Source organism: Schistocerca piceifrons, chromosome 3, assembly GCF_021461385.2.
Source record: "Schistocerca piceifrons isolate TAMUIC-IGC-003096 chromosome 3, iqSchPice1.1, whole genome shotgun sequence".
In the NCBI taxonomy this organism is placed as follows: domain Eukaryota; kingdom Metazoa; phylum Arthropoda; class Insecta; order Orthoptera; family Acrididae; genus Schistocerca; species Schistocerca piceifrons.
The window spans coordinates 664,451,525-664,474,273 of record NC_060140.1 but is presented as its reverse complement, the minus strand read 5'-3'; positions in this window follow the sequence as shown (position 1 = coordinate 664,474,273).

Below are 22,749 nucleotides of genomic sequence, written 5' to 3'. Positions count from 1 at the left end.
GTGTTCAACGACACAGATTGTTTCCAAATTAAGTATTGTATACTGTTCCAACTTTAATAAAGTGGTCTAATACTTCCTCGAGAAGTAAAGCTAGGCCTGCTCTGACACACTACATTGCCACTGCGAATGTCTCAAGTGTTTCTTCAGCCGGCACTTCATTTCTGATCACTCCTAACACTTGCAGCTTATTGAGGACATTACTCAAGTGCCGTTCATGGTCCAATATAACAGCGCAACCTGAACGCTTGGCTAGCATATGCTTTTAAGTTCTCGCGGTGTTCCCATGCTTTTGTGCAGCCCCTATATATATACAGGGTGTTACAAAAAGATACGGCCAAACTTTCAGGAAACATTCCTCACACACAAAGAAAGAAAATGTGTTATGTGGACATGTGTCCGGAAACGCTTACTTTCCATGTTAGAGCTCATTTTATTACTTCTCTTCGAATCACATCAATCATGGAATGGAAACACACAGCAACAGAACGTACCAGCGTGACTTCAAACACTTTGTTACAGGAAATGTACAAAATGTCCTCCGTTAGCGAGGATACATGCATCCACCCTCCGTCGCATGGAATCCCTGATGCGCTGATCGAGCCCTGGAGAATGGCGTATTGTATCACAGCCGTCCAAAATACGAGCACGAAGAGTCTCTACATTTGGTACCGGGGTTGCGTAGACAAGAGCTTTCAAATGCCCCCATAAATGAAAGTCAAGAGAGTTGAGGTCAGGAGAGCGTGGAGGCCATGGAATTGGTCCGCCTGTACCAATCCATCGGTCACCAAATATGTTGTTGAGAAGGGTACGAACACTTCGACTAAAATGTGCAGGAGCTCCATCGTGCATGAGCCAGATGTTGTGTCGTACTTGTAAAGGCACATGTTCTAGCAGCACAGGTAGAGTATCCCGTATGAAATCATGACAACGTGCTCCATTGAGCGTAGGTGGACGAAATTAAAATGAGCTCTAACATGGAAATTAAGCGTTTCCGGACACATGTCCACATAACATCTTTTCTTTATTTGTGTGTGAGGAATGTTTCCTGAAAGTTTGGCCGTACCTTTTTGTAACAGCCTGTATATATATGTGTATATGGAATTCAGGTTTCCTCGGATGTTTACTATAATTACAAAACATACTAAATGCAGGCCCCAATCCCCGTCGGACATCCCTCCAATATTTTCCGATGTTTACCATTTCATCATCTGCTAAATGCAGGGACTACCGTTGCAAGAAGTTCGGGGTTTATTTCCTCTGTATATGTCTGGCTGGCTTTTTCTGTAGGAGCTAGAGTTTCGTAATTTTCAATTCGTTGTTTCCAGCGAGCAGCGCGTAAGTAAGCCACTGGACTGTCAAACAGGACACGTTGCACGTTTTGTAAACAGCAGTAAATAGCGGCCCGCATTAACCCGGTGTAACGATAAAATCCTGCCGTTCAGATGTTGAAACAAATTACAGAAACTAGGCGTTAGGTACTTTTTATAGTGACACGACAGTGCAGTGAATGTCTATCGGTGTTACTTGCCAACGAAGGCAACGCAGGTTCTAGGAAATGATCATCTTGAGGGCCGAAACATTGGCGCGGGTAAGTTTCCGCGAGGAGCTAGGTGACCTAACGACCTTCCCAAGTAGTGAGTAGCAAAGACAGTGCACGAAATATTGTCTCAGCAAATCACAGAACCGAGATAATTACAGTAATACAGCAATAATTAAAATTAATGTTTGCAAGAGGGAAAAAGTAGCTTACGATAAAAACTGGTCTGCCTGCGGCAAATAAACCCGAATATTATGTAAGCAAATATTAAAATGTAAGAGCAAAAGTACACAGAATGTGGGATGGCGGGCCTGTGATTAGTTGCCGTTTCTTAAGAAGTGCTGGTCCCCTAGAACGTGCCGCCTACCCAGTATTCTCTCTCACTTTCCTGGGAGATGTAAATTTCACACGTAGCGGAGACTTGGTAGCTCTGACTTAAATCATGTGAGTTTGGTGGACTGAAAAGGACGGAAACGTATAATGTCTTGGTAGTAGACAGCGATTTTGAAATTCACTTCTGCCCGCTAAACTTAGGACATGTTTATATTTCTGTTATAACTGTGAGATTTTTGCGGATAGAATTACTATGAGTGATATGTTACAACCAGCAACGTAATAATGTGCTGACATTTGCAATGTTGTGCTGACGCGTTTCTCAAGGAGTTGGTAATACAGATGTAACAAAGTTTGATGTATGTAATTACATGTTTTAACGGAGTGCTCACATTGCGCCATCACAATTTACGCTCAATATGAACATTTAAGTAGTAGAGGCGTTACCGGAATGGCCACTGTCAGCACGGACATGAGACAGTCTGCGTGTGTCGAGAACCGCGTGAGCAACTGTATCGTAATGTAAACCGCGTTACGAAGGAAATGGTAATTTTACTACTAATACCTTATTGTAATGTGTTGTAAATATTGTGTAGAACCGGACGAAAGTATTTTTATAGACGTTTACTGTATTCGCTAACAAAAGGCAAGTATTATACGCTCACAGTGTTTATGTACATGCGAAAATACATTATCAAGATATTTCTGACAGAGTAACTGAGAAACTTCGATAGCATTACTAAACTCAACTGTACTCCTAGTGTATAATTAGGAATTAGTTCTGGCTAACCACGAACGAGTAACAGTTATCAAGCCCGCCCGGTTAGCCGTGCGGTCTAATGCACGGCTTTCCGGATTGGGAAGGAGCGCCTGGTCCCCGGCACGAATCCACGCGGCGGACTTGTGTCGAGGTCCGGTGAGAGGGGCAGTCTGTTGATGGTTTTTAGGCGGTTTTCCATATGACTTGGCGAATGCGGGCTGATTCCCCTTATTCCGCCTCACCTACACTATGTCGGCGATCCTCGGGCATGGGTGTGTGTGTTTGTCCTTAGGATAATTTAAGTTACGTAGTGTGTAATATTAGGGACTGATGACCTTAGCAGTTAAGTCCCATAAGATATCACACACATTTGAACATATGTCGGCGATCGCTGCGCAAACAAGTTCTCCACGTACGTGTACACCACCATTACTCTACCACGCAAAAATAGGCGTTACACTCGTCTGGTATGAGACGTTCCTTGGGTGGGGGGGGGGGGGGGGTCCACCGGGGGCCGAACCGCACAATAACCCTGAAAGAGTGGTTCTGTGTGGGGCGGTGGAAGGGTGAAGTGGACTGCGGTAGTCGTCGTGGGGTTCTGGACCACTGCGGCTGCGGCGGGGACGGAGCCTCTCCGTCGTTTCTAGGCCCCTGGTTAACATACAATACCATGCAATACAACAGATATCAAATGTTAAATGCAAACGGTTATTTTCATTGAAGAATTTTTTGGATTTTACAATTTGTGGTGGGTTATTCGGAAATCGCCTTGCTATCTACATACGCATGTACGACTCTCAGGTATGATCTACTGCAGTGCAGCAGTGAACGGTTGCAGCCTATGTACCGTCGTAAGGTGAATGATATAAACTGCCGTCCCCTGTTTTCACATTATTGAATATACATTGACGGGAAAAATCGCAATACCAAAAAATAATTAATGCAGAGTAATGAAATTTCGGGAATACATTTTTTTGGGTAATCTGGGTAACATATTTAAGTGATTAACATTGCAAATCAACTTCGATTCCATAAGGAACCATTGTACACTGCGACTGTAGTTTGCAAGGAAGGACAGGCATACAGCAGTCAGCCGCAATCCCATTAGTTTTTATTATGCTTGCAAATCTAGATTTCGGCTATAAATACTCATCTTCAGTGCATTTCTGTTACAATTCAACAGGCTCGCAGTAGTTCATGTCACCATATGCTCTTACACGTGTATAGGCAGAAGGATGCTGGCCTCTTTCTAGGTAACACACGACAATCCGTCGCAAAGAGCCAGAACAAGCTTTGATCAGAAAACACACCAGACCTCCACCCTGCCATCCAATGAGCGCTCGTCTGAAACCGCTGAAGTAGCAGAAGGTGGTGGTTTGGGGTCAGTGGAATGCACGCCACAAGGCGTTGGCTCGGAGCTGTCTGTGAAGTAACCTATTTGTAACAGTCCGTTGTGCCAGTGCGGTGCCAACTGCTGCTCAGATTGCTGCTGCAGATGCAGTACAACGCTGAACACGATGGTACTTCGTCTCGGTAGTGCAACGTGGCCGTCCGGAGTCCGATCTTCTTGCGGCCGTACATCCATGTGAGCACTTTAGCTATATTTCTTTCAAATCTTTCTGAAATATCGCAGAAGGAACATCCTGCTTTTCGTAGCCATACTACACAATCTCGTTCAAACTCAACGATGTGTTGATAATGGTGTCTTTGTCGCCTTATAGCATTCTTAACTAACATGAGCTCACCATTTCCAATCTCAAAAGTAGCTACTAGCGCCGTGGTTATGCGACTGGCGCGAAATCTGAAGAGATGTCATCTTCCAGATACAGAAACACGCCAACCAACTTTCCTTTAGGTTGCACAACTTCTTCTTAGTATTGAATTTCTTTTCCGTCGATGTAGAAAAGCACCAGGCACGTTTCATTCCGCAATGCGTCACTTACAGCTGTAGGCAACGCTGCCAGATATCACGTAATGACCGAATCATCGAGGACAGTTTCAAAAACAAAAACATCTAGGTTTAAAAACCAGCAGCAAGTCTTGTAACTTAGATGGAGACATACGAGTACAGTGCCAGTCGCTTTCGCCATTTCAGTGTGTGGTCATACGCGTTAAGAAACCGGTACTTTCATGCTCGTTGATTGCGATTTGGACGCCAAAGGTGACACAGTCGTGCAAAATCTCTCAGCAGATAGGTCGAAATGCAGTATATAGTGACCACCAATCAACAAGCAGGGCCCGCATCTCGTGGTCGTGCGGTAGCGTTCTCGCTTCCCACGCCCGGGTTCCCGGGTTCGATTCCCGGCGGGGTCAGGGATTTTCGCTGCCTCGTGATGGCTGGGTGTTGTGTGATGTCCTTAGGTTAGTTAGGTTTAAGTAGTTCTAAGTTCTAGGGGACTGATGACCGTAGATGTTAAGTCCCATAGTGCTCAGAGCCATTTGAACCATCAACAAGCAGGACAGAATTCCCGCCAGCAACAAAGTTCGACTGTGACGTACTTCAACCAGCGCCTCGGATGAATACCAGCCGACATCGCAAAGTATGTCAGTGAGAATTCTGATACTCAGGCTTGTACACGAAAAAGGAAAACGTGCCTGTGTGTACCTTCTAATAACCCTACCACAACAAAGGTCAAAAATTAATTATGATTGCAGTGTTGCTCACGCTGCTAAATATTGCATTTTCGGGCAACAACAAAGTTATATTATGTGGCAGGTGTCATTAGAGCACAGTTATTAAAGTCATTTCTTGAAATAATGGATAAACTAGGCACTCATCTTTTCGTGTTTCCCACGCTGGTCTCGTTGTGAACTCATGGCTCAATCGTCGAAAATCTAGGTAGTGATGATTCCAAGCTCTGATGCAAAGAGGCCTAGGTGTTATTCGGCGATATTCAAAAGTTTTATAGATGTGTTTCATAAACCATTCTTGAAGATTAAACTTTTGCAAGTTACGACAACGGTGATGTAAAAAAGTAATCAGCACTCCGAATTTAAGTTACACTTCTTTTTTATTACTTTTGTTGCAACATCACTTCACAATATAAAACGTACTTGAAAATATCTTCCTCACTGTTAAAGCTCATTTTTCATAAACTGACTACAATTTGCGTCTTTTCAACATGACGACCAGGACTTGACTCTCTAATAACCGCTTACGCGCCCAAAAATCAGAGTTACAAGTACGTCAAAGATCATAGTGACAAAAGAAAGAATACACTTAAGAATAATACCATTGCAATATAAACATATCGACGTATCAAAGTACCTCTACATTAATGAAATCAAATCTGAATGTTGTTAGAGAAATATATTAACTATTTCACAGAAACACAGTAGAATATTACTGATATCGAGAGGTTGAGGTGAGGTGCCGTAATGGTTACGTAATTCAAGTACCATTACAACCTCTAGACTATGAATAATGATTTCCTTTGCACGTTTGCCCATATGTATTTCTAGCTGTTTGTCGTTTCCCTTGTGACGCGTAACTGAACCTAAGCGTTCGTTTTTAAAGCACCAACTGGCTCCTTTCATGGTTCTTGGTCTGGAATACCATTGTTGGACGTTACTGTGTGCACTCTATTCCTAATAGAGTGTTAAGCCGTTGTGGCTATTTATTCTACCAATTTTTTGAAGCACCTAATAATAGTATGAGGTTACAAGCCTCGTCTGTGTTTTACACATACGTTAAGCAGGCGTTAAGGATTCAAGTCATAAAGCAGTTTCTGCGACCTTCGGCATGTTCATCTAAGTACGTGAAGGAACATTAATAGCAGATCAAAAGGCAATTCAGAGCGTCATTTCCTTATTGACATCGTGTAGACCTCCTTAGCCAAACATCCGAGTCACTTTGTACTGTCCCTAATCACAGAGACCTGAAAAACTTTAGCTAGTCTTTCCTTCCTATACAGGATGTTATAAAAAGGTACGGCCAAACTTCCAGAAAACATTCCTCACACACGAAGAAAGAAAATGTTATGTGGACATGTGTCCTAAAACGCTTGCTTTCCATGTTAGAGCTCATTTTATTACTTCTCTTCAAATCACATTAACCATGGAATGGAAACACACAGCAACAGAACGTACCAGCGAGACTTCAAACACTTTGTTACAGGAAATGTTCGAAATGTCCTCCGTTAGCGAGGATACATGCATCCACCCTCCGTCGCATGGAATCCCTCATGCGCTGATGCAGCCCTGGAGAATGGCGTATTGTATCACAGCCGTCCAAAATACGAGCACGAAGAGTCTCTACATTTGGTACGGGGTTGCGTAGACAAGAGCTTTCAAATGCCCCCATAAATGAAAGTCAAGAGAGTTGAGGTCAGGAGAGCGTGGAGGCCATGGAATTGGTCCGCCTCTATCAATCCATCGGTCACCGAATCTGTTGTTGTGTCGTACTTCTAAAGGCACATGTTCTAGCAGCACAGGTAGAGTATCCCGTATGAAATCATGATAACGTGATCCATTGAGCGTAGGTGGAAGAACATGGGGCCCAATCAAGACATCACCAACAATGCCTGCCCAAACGTTCACAGAAAATCTGTGTTGATGACGTGATTGCACAATTGCGTGCTGATTCTCGTCAGCCCACACATGTTGATAGTGAAAATTTACAATTTGATCACGTTGGAATGAAGCTTCATCCGTATAGAGAACATTTGCACTGAAATGTGGATTGACACATTGTTGGATGAACCATTCGCAGAAGTATACCCGTGGAGGCCAATCAGCTGCTGATAGTGCCTGCACACGCTGTACATGGTACGGAAACAACTGGTTCTCTCGTAGCACTCTCCATACAGTGACGTGGTCAACGTACTGATGTGCTTGATGCTAGTACTATAGAGCAATGAGTCTCATGTCAACACAAGCACCGAAGTCAACATTACCTTCCTTCAATTGGGCCAACTGGCGGTGAATCGAGGAAGTACAGTACATACTGACGAAACTAAAATGAGCTCTAACATGGAAATTAAGCGTTTCCGGACACAGGTCCACAATAATATCTTTCCTTTATTTGTGTGTGAGGAATGTTTCCTGAAAGTTTGGCCGTACCTTTTTGTAACACCCTGTATACTCGTTCTTCCATGTTACAACAAGATCTCATTAATGCTAGCCATAAAATTCGTAGGTATGCACAACCAAATGTACAAAGTGTAAACAGTACGACTGTAACTAGAAATATGAACGAACTGATCGCTCTAAAAGACACAAGTGAATTAAACGCAAGAAAAGAAAGTGTTAATAGTGCATCTGTGGATAAAAATATGAACAAACTATCCACACAAAAATATACAAGTGGATTAAACGGCGAAAAACACAAGGTAAATATTCGTAAGGAAAAAAAAGTAAACAACCACGTTATGCATAAGCAAGGATACAAGCAACAGACATATATTTTTGCAGATAGTCATGGGAGAGGAGTTACAGAAATTATGAGAAGAAATCACCCAGACCTTAATGTAACAGGCATCATCAAACCAGACGCGCCATTACGCGAAATTCTGAAAAACAGTGACAACATATTAACGACGGGTAACAGCTGCATCATAATAGGAGGCGCAAATGATGTTTACTGTAATGAAACTTGGCGTGCAACGAGAATCCTAAAGGAAACAATCAAAAGGATGCCTCGAGTGCATTTCTACATTGTTAGTATCCCCAGGAGGCACGATCTGATGGAAAACTCGTGCGTAAACATCGAGATTGTTACAGCAAACAGGCTATTTGAGAAAATATGTAGAGGTTTCCAGAATACGACTTTCGTAGAGATAAACAGTGTTCAAAGAGAGCTCTTCACAAGACATGGTCTCCACATGAACGTAAAAGGGAAAAAGATTATTAGTGCCGAAATACTTAAATTTATTAATGAGTCATCTGTAATGGAAGTGTCTCCAATCCCAATTCCGCCAAAACAAGAGTTGTCTGTAACAGTGGAACCATCATTATCTGCAGTAGGGCTACAACAAACACCAGTAGCAGCAGCAAAGGCTCAGATATTCTCAGCAGCAGTGTCAGACAAACCAATAGCAGCAGAATCACCACAATCATCAGCAGAGCTGTCGTCATCAGCAACAGCATCCAGAACAGCAGACCCCATAATACTACCTCAAGGCAATGAAAATGCATGTGAGGAAAACATACAAAGGTCATTAGCCGCAGCAGCTAACAAAGAAGGGCAGTCACCAAGTCGGGGAGCACAGGAGCCACCTGCAACAGCAACCACACAGAAGAGGTGCCTGAGGCCTGGGAGATCAACAGCAGAAGCAAGTTCCAATCAAGACAGATGCCTGAGAACTAGGAGACCTGCTACACTAAGTGAGGATTTTTTATGGTACCGAGTAAGCAGAAAGAGAACATGGAAAAAGATGTAAGTAAAACTGTCCATCTTAAATACCAGTGTGACAATAGTGAGAGGAATATAAACACCGAACAAAGATACGATCCAGGTTTAATGACACAAACTGAAAAAAATCACTGCATAGTACCAGAAGCAAAGGGAGCAAGTGAAGTGCTTAGTATATTACAGGAAGGGGAACTATTATATTTAAAGCCAACTATTAGAATACTTCACCAAAATGTTCAATACATAAACAATAAAACAGAGGAACTAGAGGTAATATTACAGGAGTATAGGCCAAACATTCTAGTAGTTACAGAACATGGGCTAAAAGAAAATCACATAGGAATGTACAACTTGAAGAATTATGTGAAAGTAGCCAGTTTTTGCAGAACTTCCTATAAAGGTGGTGGGGTTGCCATTTTTTCTAACTATAAATCAACTAAAGCCATAAATATAACAAAATATGCTATAGAATTGAGCTTTGCAGCTACAGCACTGGAAACTAAAATTGCTGGGAATTTATGTTGTGTATTAGGTTTGTATCGATCACCAAATGGTATAATTAAAACCTTCTTTGAACAGCTGGAAGATATAATCCAACACCTCTCAAAAACATATGCTTATTTGATCATTATAGGAGATCTGAACATAGACACGAGTAAAAATACAGACAATACTAAGACCCTACTGGACGTATTGTGCATATACAATCTACAAATAAAAATAGATAAACCAACCAGAGTAACAAAGCATAGTGAAACTATTATTGATCATGTAATAACAAATATTCCTACATGCTATTGTGACACACAGGTAATAAACTCCACATTAGCAGACCATTTTGCAATCGTGATAGACATAAATATAAAGACTAGTGATTCAGTGCAGAAGATATGGGAGATGAGAAGACATAACTACCCACATAACATAAATCTGCTAAAAAAGATGTTAGAGGCAGAAAACTGGGAAACAATATATGCAGCTAAAGATGCAAACACCAAATGGAACCAGTTTTATTCTTTATTCAATTATTATTATGATGTTACATGTCCTGTTAGTAAAAGGCTTGTCAAACAGCGACAAAAAAAGAAAAGCTGGGTGACTGGAAAAGTAATCCATGCCAGAAATAATCTGAGAGTGTATTATGACCTCTCCAAACAAAAAAATAATGAGGCCTACAACACACTGTATAAAATAAAAAAGAAAGAGTACTGTAGTTTTATCAGAGAAACTAAAGCATCATTCATCAGGATGTCTATAGATAAGGGAAAGAACTACTCAAAAGGTTTATGGTCGTTCATTAATGGAGAGAGAGGAAAAGTAACAAATCGAGCAGAGGACATCTGCCCACTAATGAGTGGGAAAAGCAACGCAAACCCTCTAGAAGTAGCCAATACTTTTAACAGATATTATATTACTGTAGCAGACGAATTAATAAGTCAAAATAAAACAAATGCAGTAAGTAAATTGTTAAACCCCCCACATACAAATCATACTATGGTTTTCATACCTACAACAGATGCAGAAGTGTCAAACCTAATAAAACAACTTAAAATTAAACATTCTTCTGGCTTGGATGGTGTCACATCACATCTCATAAAGGAATGCAGAGAATGTATATTAAAACCATTGACACACATGCTGAATGCTGCGATAGAAGAAGGTATATTTCCAGATTCACTGAAAGTAAGTAAAGTGAAGCCAATATTTAAGAAAGGGAACAGGGATGAATTAGGAAATTACAGGCCAATATCATTGATCTCAACATTTGCTAAAATGTATGAAATGATAATAAAGAATAGAATTGTAAGTTTTATAACAAAGTACAGTATACTGCATTCATCACAACATGGTTTCAGAGAAGGGAAGTCAACAAAAACAGCATCAACAGATATAATTGAGCACATTCTTAATTTACTTGACAGGCAACAACAGACTTGTGGGATTTTTATGGACCTATCTAAGGCATTTGATTGTGTGAAGCACTCAAAATTAATGATGAAATTATATCAGTATGGAATTAGAGGAAAATGCTATGACATACTTAAATCATACATTACAAATAGGAAACAATGCACACAAATCATACATACTAGTGGGGGAAATATAACAAACTACATATCAGAATTACAAACAAACACGGTGTGCCGCAAGGGTCTGTGCTTGGGCCAATACTATTTATACTCTACGTAAATGACTTCCCTAGCTATATAAATCAGAAACTTATAATGTATGCTGATGACACAACAATCATTTGTACAGCTGACAAAGGAGGAGCTTGAGAAGGAAGCACTCCTGACTATTGAAAATGCAAATAAATATTTAACACAAAACAACCTGTTTATGAATCAGTCTAAAACAATGAATGTAGTATTTCAGACCAAGCATAGTGAAAATTATAATATAAATGTTAATATAAATGGAAAGACTATTAAAGAAGTAACCAGCACAAATTTTCTAGGAACTATAATAGACAAACATTTGGCATGGGGGGAGCACATAGATGCACTGTGTAAAAAGATAAACAAACAGATCTTCATCATGCATAAAACAGCTAAGACTGTGGATGATAAAGTCCTCAGATCAATGTATTATGGACTTGTCTTCCCACATTTGTCTTATTCAGTTCATATATGGGGAAATGCACAAGCTGGCTACCTAAAAAGAATATTCACAATTCAGAAAAGGGCAGTGAGATGCATTGCAAAAATACCACCAAGACAGACCTGTAGGCAAGCTTTTGTACACTATAATATTATGACAGTATATTCACTGTATACATATCAAAGCATAATGGTGGTAAGGTCAAGTGATAAACACCTCCTAAATAAAGATGTACACAAACACGTTACAAGAGGAAATGAAAATTACTACATGATAAACAGAAATCTAAAACTGTCTATGACTGCCCCAGAAGAAGCAGGCAAAAGGTTTTTTGATAAACTCCCAAAATCATTAAAAAAGAAACAGATCTAAAATGTTTTAAAAATCATTTGAAACTATATCTCACAGAAAAATGTATATACAGTTTGAGTGAATACTAAGATGGTGTTTAAATATATCATTACTGAAATGTACCTGTAAAAATTATCATTTCTTTATGTTTTTTTGATTTGTGTGTACGTATAATGTGAAACATGTAAAACCTTTGTATGATTATGGACTATTTCTGTTTAATCATTTGTTTCATTTATATATATATTGAAATCAAGTTTGATGTTAATAGGCTATTGTATGACACAGCCAATACTCTCAGCTGGATTTTCAGCTGGAGTTCATGGGCAAAGAATAAATAAATAAATAAATAAATAAATAAAAACAAAGGTCGGCAGGCGCGCAGCTGTAGCGAACGGTACTCACCGGCGATGGTGCTGCCTTCTGGCGGCGGCTGGGCGCTGTCTTCTCCTTCGGCGGCCGAGGGCAGCGCGTCGGCACCTACTGCCTTCTCTCCGCACTCCGCTTCCCATTCCTCCTCTCCTGCAACAAGAGGCGGCCAAGAAGTGAGTCGGCCAGCGGCTAACTGCACGCTGTTCTCATTCCACACACAACAACACACACACACACCTCGTGTTTGGCGACAATTTGTTACTATTTTTACGAAGTTTTTAGGCCCTGTATGGCTTCTGCAAAAACCAACGCCTACGTACAATCAGTTGCAAAGAAAACAATTGCTATTCGTTTACTACTCCGAGGACACAATTCCAGAGATATTAGTAATACAGTCGTGTTAGAGTTGCACATAGTTGCGCGGGTAAAACTGTAAAACTGAGATTAATAAAATACCGTCTAAGAGTTGTGATGCGCGTTCACAATTTGGTATTATATGATGTTTAATTCGTTGCGAGTGGTGTGAGTGTAAGGCCATTCAATTCAGCTGCAATTTTCATGAAAGTGCTGTGAAACGAAGCGGCCATTTGGATGCACTGTGTAAATTTCTGATATCTTGACTACACTTTTTTATTGTTTCTGAAATCACCTTACGCATTTCGACATTCCTTCATTTTCAAAGGCAATTTTTTTGTCACTCATATAAAATTGTTCGTTAGGTATACTGTATCTCAACATTCTCAATCACGAAACAAGTGCAAACGCTATTTTGGAAATAATAAAGAGTGTGGTCAAGACGTCAGAAGGTTATTAAAGTGCATTCAATTCAGATTTTTAAAAAATGGTTTTGTTCACATGGTGCATGTTATGTTGGCAGAAGAACCAACACCGTGTTATTAGTGGAGGGCGAAATGCACGCGTTTTAGCTCACACAAGCTGGCGTGAGGAGGGAAGGACTATACTGAGGTCTGGAACATGACACGGAATTACAATTCAGAAAGCGGACGTAATTAGTTTGATACTTAACTTTAATCCATTAATGATGAACGTCGCTCTTGACGGTACATGATTCACAATATTATCTGTTCAGAATACATTCATAGTAACTGAATATGGCGCCTTGCCAGGTCGTAGCAAATGACGTAGCTGAATGTTATCCTAAACTGTCGTCTCTGCAAGTGAGAGCGTATGTAGCCAGTGAACCATCGCTAGCAAAGTCGGCTGTACAACTGGGGCGAGTGCTAGGGAGTGTGGCGGCGCTCGGTCTGCAATCACTGATAGTGGCGACACGCGGGTCCGACGTATACTAACGGACCGCGGCCGATTTAAAGGCTACCACCTAGCAAGTGTGGTGTCTGGCGGTGACACCACAGTGCATATTTTTTAAACTTATTGTTATTAATTGCTGTTCTCGGGCTTAGTCGAAAGCTCAAAGATAAAACCGTAAGATAAGATTACCTTTCATTTTATACATGTAAAAAATAAATTAGAGAAAAATACTATTTAAGTTTGAATAACAACTACACCGTTTTAGCTCAACTGATATTTGTTTGTTTCTAACTAGTTTTCGACTTACTAGACCATCTTCAGGAAGCAACTGACTACCATCTGCAAGGGACTTTTCTTAAGTAGCCAAACTTTATAAGCAAAGATACGAGGGCTATCCACAAAGTACATTACGTTTTGGAATTAAAAATAAATAAAGTATTGGAAATTTTTTTTATTATATACAGATGAAAGCCACACTTAAATACTACTTTTGTACATAGTTGCCATTTAAATTAAGGCACTTATCGTAGCGATGGACGAGCTTGGAAATTCCTTCGTCGTAAAATTCGGCCGCCTGCGCCTTCAACCACGTAATGACTGTCTTTTGGGACAGAAAAGGTGTGATTTTCGTGGATTTCCTGGAAAGAGGCACTACAATAAACTCTCAAAGGTATTGCCAAACTCTGCACAACCTCAGAAGAGCAATACAAAACAAGCGCAGGGGAAAGTTGGGCTCAAAGATCTTGCTGATTCACGACAACGCCCGGGCCCACACGGCAAATGCCACTCGTGAAGTTCTCGAATCTTTTAAGTGGGAGTTGTTTCCTCATCCGCCGTACAGTCCCGACCTGGCACCGAGCGACTTCCACTTATTCCAGCAATGAAGAAGTGGTTGGCTATGCAGCGTTTTGATGACGACGCACAGCTTCAAGAAAAGGTAACCACGTGGTTGAAGGCGCAGGCGGACGAATTGTACGACGAAGGTATTTCCAAGCTCGTCCATCGCTACGATAAGTGCCTTAATTTAAATGGCAACTATGTAGAAAAGTAGTATTTAAGTGTGGCTTTCATCTGTATATAATTTAAAAAAATTCCAATACTTTATTTATTTTTAATTCCAAAACGTAATGTACTTTGTGGATAGCCCTCTATAATCCACTTGCATAAAATGTTGTGCATCAAACTTGTTTTTTAACGTCGAAATTACACTTTATGCAATGCACAATGTTAAGTGCAATTAATAATTAAAGTACATAATACTACAGTAACCAAAATCTGCAACGGCGTAGCACCTGAATATGAAGCTAAGTATTTCATCATAATGAACCCAGTGGCTCCTAAACCGCGTGATCTTCCTAAACTACACAAGGAAGGTCCACATACAGACCTCTTCGGCCAACCTACATCACATCAGACTACAAAATTATGAAAGAATTAAATTTCTGTATCAAAACCGAGACAAAATTTAAATCTAAGTTTGGAATTATAAATTCAATGGACCTCGTTAGTAACGTTAAAGACCGCCCTATTCCACATAGTGCAAAACTAGTATCTTTTGATATTAGAGCTTATTTTCAAACATACCAGTAAAAAGAATGCCTCGATATTTTGACATAACTACTATACAGAGCAGATGTCATACCTGTACAAGTGGAAGACATAAAACTGGCCATCCAGACATCTTTACAACAAAATCAATTTAATTTGGACTAACTCTATGCAAACAGCTACATGGTTTGGCAATGGGGTCTCCCGCCAGTCCTCTTTCAGCATAAATCTTCATGGATCATTTCGAAAACCAGTTTCTATATAATAATCCTCTCAATGACAATATCAAAAATTGGTACAGATATGTAGATGTAGTGTGTCTGTGGACTGGTACCAGAAGACAATTGAACACATTCCTAGAACATCTAAGGTCACAACACAAAAACATCCAGTTCACCATGGAGATTAGTGACAAATCCATTAACTTCGTAGACTTCAACACAGATATCACAACAAATACACACAGTTTCTAAATTTACAGAAAACCCACAATGACAGATTCGGTAATACCCTCATGTTAACAACAGCCAATAACATACAAACATGCTGCCTTTCATTCCATAGTGCATCGCCTTACCGATGTCCAAACAGACTTTTCAGAAAGACACCATTAAATGTATTGCATCTAACAACGCCTATACTCCTGACTTAACTGACAACATTCCACACAAGAAACAAAGAAGAAAAATGTTTCCCTCCCTCTGCAGCAATAATCGTATCTAAAACCAAACTAGTATCCCATATTTAGGAAATCTGTCTTACAAATTAGCCAAAATTCTCAAATTCTGCAATTTTACGTAAGAAGCACTACAGCTCATATCTTATTCAACAGCAAGGACAAAACAGATTTGTTAAGTAACTGTGATATTTACAAAATTACATGCAGTGACTGCAAAAAACTGTGTATTGGTCAACAGGTAGGGGTGTAGCAATTAGGCTGATTGAACACGAACGCAGCTAGAGAGTACGTAAGTCATAAATCACCTTTACCGAAAGTATGTTGAAGGAACACACAGATATCAAGTCCACATAGAAGTACTACATATAGCCAACAAAGGAAAAAACTAAGTCTGTTAAATGCACTTGAGATAAGCGAATATTTAGATCAAAATCCCCAGCTGGTTCTAAACGATCTTCTATAGCTGAGCACATCCCCATTTTTAAGCTTCAATTGGTGCAATCAAACAGCCGCATACCCACAGACCGTCATAATGTCAAGTACTGCTACACAAAATGAAAACAATAGAATGTCATCATATGACAAAATTGCAATAGAATTTCATATTCCTTATCTCTCAGACTTCAATATTATAACAAGTTTAACTTGTAATAGTGTAATATTATGTTTTTAATCACGTACTGTGTTTAACATTGCCCACTGCATAAACTGTAATTTACAATGTAAAACATGTTTGTTGCACAACATCAGTGACTAGTATTCAGTTGGACATTTCTCAACCCATGTCACGACCTTAGAACCATACAGCCTGTAATACTGTGTATTTTAATTATAGTATTGAGTGTTGTTCATTGCGTAAAGTGCAATATGCAACGTTAAAAAACATGTTAGGTGCGCAATATGAATGAAGGGTGCTCAGTTAGACAGCCAGTGTCAACGCTCACAAACTTCAGGATTACAACCATATAACCTGCAACACTGTTTTTTTTTTCCTGAATATGGCCCAATAAGACGAAAATTGGTTAGAAATAAATGTCTGTAGAACAAAAACAGTGCACTTGCTATTCAACCCCAAACACAGACTTGATCTACCACGAAGTAACGAAAGACTCGATTACTATTTGACTAAGTTACACTATTTCACTCGAGAAAGCATTGATAACAATGGTGCATTAATTGCATTATATTATTATTTGAGGTCAGGCATTAGTGTTAATAATTTGGCTGATGGCCATTGAACGAGCAAATTCAACAACTAACAACTTGTCAGGCAGTGATTTATAAAGGCCTCCGATATGGACCCATTAGAGAGATGAGGTGCAGATAAAACAGCGAGCCTCATTCTGTAGAATCTTGCTTCTCGCCTGTTGCTACTTGAGTTCACAGTGGCGGTCAACACACGCACACGGATAGGTTGTGACCTGAAAAGCATTGACGACGAGGAGCTCAGGAACTAGCTGCGAATAATAACATGGACTTCAGGGAGGGCTGAACATTATTCGTATGGTGGCCTTCGCTTACGTCACAGAGGGACAACGTTTCTATCCTGAGCCAGTAGCTTCTGTTCAAACAAACAGTAGCGCGCCAGATCACCAAAGCAATTTTTCCCCTCGCTTCCCGCGACAAGCACACAAGGTCGTCAGCGTGCAAATCGAATCGGTGCTAAATGTGTGGATGTGCCTCTTCAGACAAACATTGCTCACCGGCCTTACCGGCGGAAAGCGGAAGTAAGTGAACATCGTAATGTAGATGAGTGGTCTCACAAGGGAACCTCCCCATCGCACCCCCCTCAGATTTAGTTATAAGTTGGCACAGTGGATAGGCCTTAAAAAACTGAACACAGATCAATTGAGAAAACAGGAAGAAGTTGTGTGGAACTATGAAAAAATAAGCAAAATATACAAACTGAGTAGTCCATGTTGAAGATAAGCAACATCAAGGACAACTTGAACTTAGCAGTGCCGTGGTCCCGTGGTTAGCGTGAGCAACTGCGGATCGAAAGGTCCTTGGTTCAAGCCTCACCTCGATTGAAAAATTTTGTTTTTTATTTTCAATTTATGTCACAAACTCTTATGTTTTCATCACTTGTTTGGGAGTGATTATCACATCCACAAGGAAACCTAACCAGGGCAAGGTAAAAGAATATTTTTACCCATTCGCCAAGTGTACAAGTTATGTGGGTCGACAACATATTCCTGTCATGTGACGCACATGCCGTCACCAGTGTGGTATAGAATATATCAGACGCGTTTTCCTCTGGAGGAATCGGTTGACTATGGCCTTGCGATCAACTGTTTTCGGTTCCCATTGGAGAGGCACGTCCTTTCGTCTACTAATCGCACGGTTTTGCGGTGCGGTCGCAGAACACAGGCACTAAACTTATTACAGTGAACAGAGACGTCAGTGAACGAACGGACAGATCACAACTTTGGGAAAATAAAGAAAATAAATTTTTCGCTCGAGGGAAGACTTGAACCAAGGACCTCTTGTTCTGCATCTGCTCTCGCTAACCACGGGACCACGGCACTGCTCAACTTACAGTGTCCTTGATGTTGCCTATCTTGCAGATGGACTACTCAGTTTGTATATTTTGCTTATTTTTCCATAGTTCCACACAACTTCTTCCTGTTTTCTCGATTGATCTGTGTTCAGTTTTTCAAGCCCTATCCACTGTGCCAACTTATAACTAAATCTGAGGGGGGTGCGATGGGGAGGTTCCCTTGTCAATACCGAAACCTGTTACACTCCACGCAACATGAAGTCACTCCTGTACGTCAGAAGCGCTAAATGCCTGGTGCTCATAGGGTAACAACTTCGCGAATACCAAATCAGCGACAGCCTCTATTTATCAGTGTATTCATCGATAAGATAAAAAAATCTTATAGACGTTGTCATTCAGAATATGCGACGGAACATTTTATGAACGATAACAACATCGGGCTTCTCGTAAGTGGTACTTTAATTCTCTTCCAGCCTAAATTATAAATCCTATAAAAGTAATGCAGTGAAACGTAAGATCAGCTAACTTCGATAGAGAACGCTCAGGAAGAGAACTATTCATCAGTCAGTCTGATATATGGATCAAATCTCAGCACACTGCTTGCTTTAAAAATTATTTCGTAATAACGGAGGACCATCTTGATGGAAAATGAGGCGTTCCTATAGTAGTAAAAAATGCGATGGAGCTTAAAAAAATCCCCCTCAATGCAAGGAACAATGAAATCGAATTAGTTGCTGTGCAAATACAATTTACCCACAAAACTTTTATAGTAGTATCTGTGTACAAAGCTTCTCGCTATAGTATCGTGGAAGATGACTTGAGACTCCTCATAAGCCAGCTTTTGCCTTCATTTATAATAGGTCGATGCCTGAATTGCAGTCACGTTGCGTGGGGAAGCGACATGACAGACAGGAACGGCAGTGCTTTGATCGATGTTATCGAAGACAATAACCTACTTATAGTCAATGACGTAGCTCGCACTATCTTGTCTACTCCCTTCCGTAGAAGTTCTGCAATAGATATAACGTTTTGCGCCTCCTGTTTCACCGAACATTCTAACTGGTACGTTAAAACTGACTCATTGAGATCAGATTATCTCCCAATAGAATTATTCTTTAACGTAAACTTTGATATTAAACAAATTTTTATGCTAATAGTAAGCGGAAAATTTCAGGAACCAACTGTGACAAATATAAGGACACAGTCTGTAGAAAAATCGAAACTATAGAGAGTAACTTACAGGAAAAAGAAGCATACCAAACTTTAACAAATGCTATGGAAGCCGCAGCGGATATCAGCATTTAGAAGAAAAAAGCGTTTACTATTATGAAGCAGCTTTCCACACCTTGGTGGAATCCCGAATGCTCTAGAGAAGTTGCAAAACGGCAACTTACTCTAAAAACCTATCTCCACAATTCTAACTTGGATAACTTCTTGGATGTGAGAAGAGTAAATGTGTAAACAAATTTCTGAGCAAAACAAAAAGGGAAACTGTATTTAATTTTGCTCTTCAGTTAGTATGACGAATACTCGGAATAAAATAACGGCTTTCAGAAACAGCCGTTTGCCATCTGTGCTTCCTGCTACAACATCCTGGATAGAGGGATTTATAGACACGCTCGCTCTGCCCACGGTCCCATTCCAACATTATGCACCTTCAATTCAAGATGGCTGTCTCCATACCTTGCTGTTTTCATTCTCTAGAGAAGAATTAAATGATGCCATTAAATCATCGTGTGACAACGGTTCCGGTATTGATTCCATACTTCATTCTATGCTTGAGAATCTGTCCATGGAATCAAAAGATTTACACTTGCTCATTTTTAAGCAGTAATGAATGAAACAGGACCTATTGGAAACTTGGAAGACGCAGGTTCTGAAAATGTAAAAATCCAAAAATCACCTCTAACTATCGCTCATCGCGTTGTCGTCTTGTGTAATAAAAACACTGGAGCGAATGGTTAAAATGAAATAGGAATAGTGGCTTCAACAGTCTAATTTACTGCCTAGGTACGGCAAAGAACGTATAGATAATTTGAATTCGCTTGTTATGAAGATTACCTCAACTTTTCAAACAACAAAAAGTTCGTCGCCAGTTTTCTTGACGTTAAAGGAGCTTATGATCACATGCGGATACCGAATCTTTTGAACAAACTGACGGATCTTTGTATTCCTTCGAGGATTATATGTGGCATCAGTTGCCAGGTCACTCATAGAGCAATCTATATCAGATTTGAACCAAACATGCCCGGTGTGTTTATTGTCTCTCAGGGTCTTTCCCAGGGAGCCGTTTTAAGCCCCCTGTTGAATACTCTGTATACTTATGATTTTGATTAATAATCACTCTCTCGACAAAGATTTTACAATATGCAGACGATGTTTGTATTTATTCAACTGCAATCTCGTATCTTCAGGCTAACACGGAATTACCGCTATAGAACACACCGATGAATGGCTGTTTAACAATGGGTTGAACATCTCGACTGAGAAATCGGTGATCTACCTTTTTACAAATCGAACACAGCTCGCATTGTTGATCCCACCCTATGTGGAAAGTATACTTTACAGATAAAACCTCTTGTTCAATTCCTCGGAATGATGTTTGAGCCGGCCGCGGTTGCCGAGCGGCTCTAGGCACTTCAGTCCGGACCCGCGCGACTGCTACGGTCGCAGGATCGAATCCTGCCTCGGGCATGGATGTGTGTGACGTCCTTAGGTTAGTTAGGTTCAAGTAGTTCTAAGTTCTAGGGGACTGATGACCTCAGATGTTAAGTCCCTTAGTGCTCAGAGCCATTTGAATTTTGATGTTTGATTCTCGGCTCAGATGGACGCCTAACATACAATGTATTATTAATTAGCGCGAGAAAGGGTTAAATGTAATTTGCTCTCTCACCCGTGTATGGTGGGCAGCGCATCAAACTATTCTGTTTACAAAGTAACGAGGTATCATTCGATCTAGACTAGACTACAGTAATATGCTGTACCACAATGCGCCTAACATATCTCTCCAAATTAGGTACTTTTCAGTTCAGAGCCATTCGTATCTTCCATTAAGCCTTGCGTTCCATGCCTACAAATGCTCTTTTGGTGGAGGCTGCAGAGATGCCCTAAAGCATTAGATGTCAAGTGGTGTCAGATAAATTTTTCATCCGAGGAATGACTTTCATAGAAATAGCAGTCTATAAGAGATGAGTCTACATTTACCAATTACGGAATGCCTCCAACAGAAGAAACAAAATTCCGTCCATCTGCACAACCTTTGGCGGTTGGTATCCTTCATTCATTCTATACGATGTTCTTCACCTTTGGCTTTATCTGAATATGACCTTGACACACCCAGCTGTCAGATTCCAGTCTATTATTATAATATGACTAGCTCACTGGGTGTTAACGTGTACAGCAGATTTAATTGTCTTACTGTAGCTCAGTGGCCTGGTTACATATATATGTATACTGATGGATCCAAAATTCCACAAGAGAAGTATACTGAATGTGCTTTTCTACGCCCTCAGATCGAAATCAGTAAAGCCTGCAAATTGCCTAAAATGCCTAAGTTTTTACGGAGGAGACTGTGGCAATTTTGGAAGGAGTTAACTTTGTATCTTCAACTTCCTTCTTAAAGATGTTGATCGTATCCGACTCCTACAATGTTCTTAAAAATATTCAACATCGAAGATGGAATGACACAAGCAACCGTTACATTTTGGATGTGGTAATGGAAAATATTCACTGTAAACGGAGAGGGCAGGCATTCTTTCCCCTGGTGGTGCAGGACCACGCTGGCATCCTCTATAATGAGGAAGTTGACGTCTTAGCGAAGCAAGATGCATCTAGAGGAACTGCTTTCCATTTGAAACTACCGTATACAAATTACTTACGTGAAGAGCCACGGAAAACAGCAATGGTAAGAGGTGTGAAATGCGACTCAACACACGAAAGGTGGCTATTATGCGGCATTACAACCTCAAATTCCTACAAGGCCTTGATTGAGGAAGACGCATTGAGACCGATCTACTATTTCCACCATCGTTCGATTGCGTTTTAACTCTGCCTCGTTTCCTGTACGTCTGTATAGAACCGACGTTTACGATTCCCTTGCATGTGATTGTGGTCAGGAGTCAGAAGCTGATGTAAAACACGTATTGTTTTCGTGTTCCAAATCTGACAATGAACGATCGGAACTTTGATGAGTATGGGTTACCTACTCCCTCAGCCAGCGTCTTCTCTTTTGGTTTCTAAAAACATTCGCCTGTATAAAGTGATCGTTAGCTTTCTTAAGACTATAGGGAAAAATCTTTAAAACCCATATTTTCAATTACGTATCACTTATTATTAACTTTAAGAAGCACTATGAATTGATAGCGTAAATATGTCTTGTTTACCTATCATTCTATTTCTTAAACTTCTGTTGTGCGGAAAAAATGATGACTTTAGCTTTCAATTCTGT